The sequence below is a fragment of the Arachis ipaensis genome, chromosome B09 (genome assembly GCF_000816755.2).
Source record: "Arachis ipaensis cultivar K30076 chromosome B09, Araip1.1, whole genome shotgun sequence".
Lineage (NCBI taxonomy): Eukaryota > Viridiplantae > Streptophyta > Magnoliopsida > Fabales > Fabaceae > Arachis > Arachis ipaensis.
Window position 1 is genome coordinate 1,087,080 of NC_029793.2, and position 4,895 is coordinate 1,091,974.

Below are 4,895 nucleotides of genomic sequence, written 5' to 3' on the forward strand. Positions count from 1 at the left end.
TATAAAAATTTTTATTAAAAATTTAAACAAAAAATATATAGTAATTATTATTATAAATATTTTATAAATTAAAATATTAAAAATAATTAGTATTTTTCTTTATCAATTTGAGTTTGTTAAGTAATCATCTCACTCGTCCGCTTAAACAACTATTAGGAGTTCGAATCTCGCCTTGTGTATATAGCAATCCATTGGCTAGCGATAAACCCTTAATAAATGGAGTATTAATACGTGGTTAGACTTAGCAGGAGTTTCCAAATACGCGGGTATCCAATCCGTCCATACACGAATGGAGAGGGTAATAACTTGACCCGAGTCGGGGCAGATTTTGCTCAGGACAAGGTATGGTCGGGTTTAGGGTGTACCTGCCCCGGATATATACATAATACATATAAACACTTTTTAGGAATTAGGATTTGCCTCACATCACAGATTCAGTGATTCATAACTTCAATCTATACTCTATAGCCATGCAAGATAAACTCAGTCATCCTCACCCAGAATCTTCTTCTTCTCGACTTCTTCACAAAAAACCGCATAGCTCCCATCATCTAATAATGATTGTGTGTATATTTCTAGTTCTTATCAATATGTATTAGATAGTTCTAATTTTAAATTTTGAATATATCTAAACTAATTTGGATTGATCAAGTAATCAACTTAGTCGTCCGCTTAAGTAAGTATTGATGGTTCGAATTCCGTCTCGTATGTATAGCAACTCGTTGCGGGCCAATTATAGATTCTTAAATGAAATTCAAATTCATGACAGATTAGTTCTTAACTTGTTGAGTATCGTGGGAAGCAAAAAAAAAATATCTATACCTAAATTTTATTATATTTTTGCCTCCATTACTAAATTTTTCTGGGTCCGTCACTGTTCACAGCTCATGTCATCATCGCTGCTCATCCCGTTACCGTCGCTGTTGAGCCCGTCGCCACCTTTCTCCTACCGAGTCCCTTTTCTCTAGGTAAATCTGAATCTGTTAAGTTCTTCTCTTCTTCTTCCACAGACTCATCACTTAGTCGCCGTCGTAATGAGTCCGGATGTTGCCATTGCAATTTCATCTGAGTCTGTCACCGAATAAAATAGAATTTTTATTCAAGTTAAAAATAGACATGTATGAAATCATTTTTGCATGTAATTTCTGAATTTTCTCATCCAAATATGATCTATATGGTTGAGTATTTTAGTATGGGATTATCGTGGTTTTGTTGCGACACTAATGTGATAAAAGTTTTAGTAATTTCATAACTAATATATGAGATAGACCAGATTATTAAAGTAATAATAAGAGAAATAACATTCAGATTTGCGCGTAAAATTTATAAGAGGCGATTATCTCAAGAAAATATATATTTATAACCGAAGTAGAAGATTGTTAGGAAATTATTATTTCTTAATATATTTATGGACAATACATATATTAATTATAATCGCAAATTAAGTAATTTCACATTAAATGACTTATATAACAGTGATCTCATTTATTGTCATAAATGTTGAATTAAATAAGTCATTATTACTTTTGATTTGGATAAATGAGATTAAAATCATAGATACTATTTTATTTGAGTTTTATGGTTTAATGAGTGTCACACTCAAATATAAATAATGACTTTAGGATTTTGGTCTTCAAGACATCAAACTTGTCTTGGTAGCTCTTTTCCCACAGTAAAATTGTGATTCAACCCTCTCAGAAATACAGAAGGTTTTGGTTGACGAAGATCAAAGAACCACAAGAGCCAAGCTCTCTGATCTCAATCATACTCTCGAATGAAGAGACGCTTTCGCGCTCTTAGTTATATTTTTTAATGCTTTAACATGGATGATCTTGAGGTTGAGAAATCCTAAAATTTTCTACTAAAATAGAAATTTTATTCAATCAAATGATAATAAATAATTTTATTGAATTAAATTATATTAATGTGATCATTGGATGATAAAGAATGCTAAATAAATAAATAAATAATATTTTAAGAGTAGAAATATTAAATTGTTATTTCAATTTACTTTTTTAAACAATGATAATAAATATCTTAAATTAATTAAATTTTTACAAAAATTATACACCTAAAACTATTTCATTTTTTCAAAAATATTTTGAAAATACAATGGTTCAATGAGAGGTTGACTATTGATAATTGAATATAATATTTTTAAATTCGTATTTTTAATAAAAAAATGTACTTAGTTCTATCCATCCTAAATAATTCTATATTCACTATTACTTATCCATCTAAATAATTTTAACATTGATAGAATATTATTTTTAGGTGCAAAAAATTTAAAATATATTTATTTTATTTCAAAAATTAATATTCATATTTAACTTAGAATTCCAACAAATATGACAAAAATATTATATTTTTTAGTTAAAAAATTAAAGTAAAATATCTATAAATATATTTTTGTGCTTTAGCTTTAGATTTTTTAAAAAAATTTGGCAAGTTAATGGAATCAAATCATATTTCTATATAACATATGTAAAAATGTATATTACACATATAAATAAAAAAAATTAGGTATAGTCAGAACAAATACATAAATTAAAATAAAATTTAGAAAAATAAGAACCAATAAAATATTGAAGGAAAGAAATATAAATAGAAGAGAAACAAAATTATTAGACAGAAGAGAAATAATTTAATAAATTTTATGTGTATATAAAAGAAGAATAAAAAAGAGTTATAGAGTACCTTATTTAGTTTAGCAAGATTTATGGGAATAAACACATAGAATAAGAGAATAAAAAATAATAACAAAAAGAAGCTAAACATCTGAATTAATATAAAAAATAAAAAATAATAAAATAATGATAATCTATCATAATCTTAATCTTTTAATATAATTAATTAATAACAATATAATTAGTCTACCATAATCTTAATCTAATCTTTTAATATAATTAATTTTAATTAAATAATCAAATAAATTGAATATAAATATGTCTAATCTAATCATATAAAGAAATAATAGATTTTCTGTAAGGCCCAGAACTTTTGAAAAGTCTTATTATGAAAAAAATCAAATAAAAGATAAAAAATAGAGTAAACATTTATTTTGAAACTAAAAATTTGTTAATTGTGCTAGAAATTCTAAAAATTTGTATCTTATTATATAATCAATTTTGTTACTCACTTTAACTTTATTATTCATTTATTGTATCTAAAAAAGTATATAATGTCACACTTATTTTAAAAAAGATGAAACTTTTCAAATACACGGTATAATATATAATTTAAGAACAATAAAATAAAAATTTCTAGAATTTTATAATAGTATTTGAAATTTTCAATGACGATAATACAAAGTGTTTAAATCGACCAAATGAATTCAATAGTTATCCTTTGCACATTTTATTTAAATTTGAATTTTAAAATTTAATTTGTATCTTTTTTTTCCTAATGTAAATTATTTTTGACAGAAAATAGAAAAAGTTTTATTAGACAAAAAAAATATCCTATCAAAAAGTTATTATAAGGAGATTTATAATTAGAGAAGAAAAGAATAAAAGTATTAATAATAATTAAGAAAAAGAAACGAAGTTTGTATTAAAGAATGCTAGAAAAGAAATAATAAAGTTCATATAATTAAAATTCGTACATTCAAAATGTGTTTGAACTTTGAAAAATAAGATGAGACATGAAAACACACAGACATTTGGCTTCAATGAATCTGTTTATACCATTCAATTCAGTGTTCTTTAATTTTTTGTTTTCCTCTTTTTTATTTCATATGAATTTATTAGTGCCAAACATGTATCACATAGAGTATTTTTTAACTCCATCCTAATCCATATATTATCTTTGCTAAACAAAATATAAAAAGAAAAAAAGACAGTAAATAAATTAAAGTTGTTATTATTTAAAGAGAAAAGAGTAGATTAGTATTTTTGTATTTTAAATTAATTAAGATCTAAATGAAAGATAACGTTAATTTAAAAAAGTTAAATTAAAATTAATTCAAACATTGATATTTAAATTATAAAAAAATTAATTTTCATATTTTAATTATAAGCTAATGTATTATAAATTAATGTTAATTCATATGTAGTATATAAACAAATTTAATTAGAATAAATAACAATTTATTTATTTTATTTTAGACTTTATAAATGAAAAGACTAATTCACTAATATAACAAATTATAATTAATATAGTAAAATTAATTAAGTAATATATATTATAATAAATTATATTAATATTTAAATATCTAATCAAATCAATTAGCTTATATAATTAAGTAATGGTAATAAATTGTATTGAATGAGTTAAAATAATTAAATTGGGAAACACTCTTCGGAGCATGCCACGTCAGTTCCATCGTTAAGCGCAGAAATTCGATTTTTATATAATAGAATAGATTTGGAAAACATAGTTCATGCATAGGATTTGGTAAGTAATTTTCAAATTCGAGCTTGAATAATTGAAGACTGTGGTATAAAAATGAAATAGGATATTGTTGTTGTTTGTACTTATGCCTTTAATCAATAAATTCAACTTTTTGTACTAAAAAACAAAGTGCCAAAAACATATAAGTGAAAAATTAATCAATGGATGGTCGATAAATGCAACTTTTTCACAACAGCTTATTACTTTATTATTGCAAAGATAAATGCATGAGGTGGATGTTCTAAAATTCCTCTTTGTATGGAATGTCGACGTCAATGAGAAAAGGGAGAGGGGAGGGGAGTTGTTATGAAATGTGAATAAAAGCTTAAAAGAACAAACGAATAAGATAAAACGATGGAAAAAGAGTAAAATTTAATCTTAAGTTTTGTTCACAAGGTCATAAAAGGAACTTTACTATGCAAATATCTTTTCTCCAACTTGCCTATAACAACCAAAGAACATATAAATATCTCTATTTTCTTAAAATAAAATGCACAAATCCA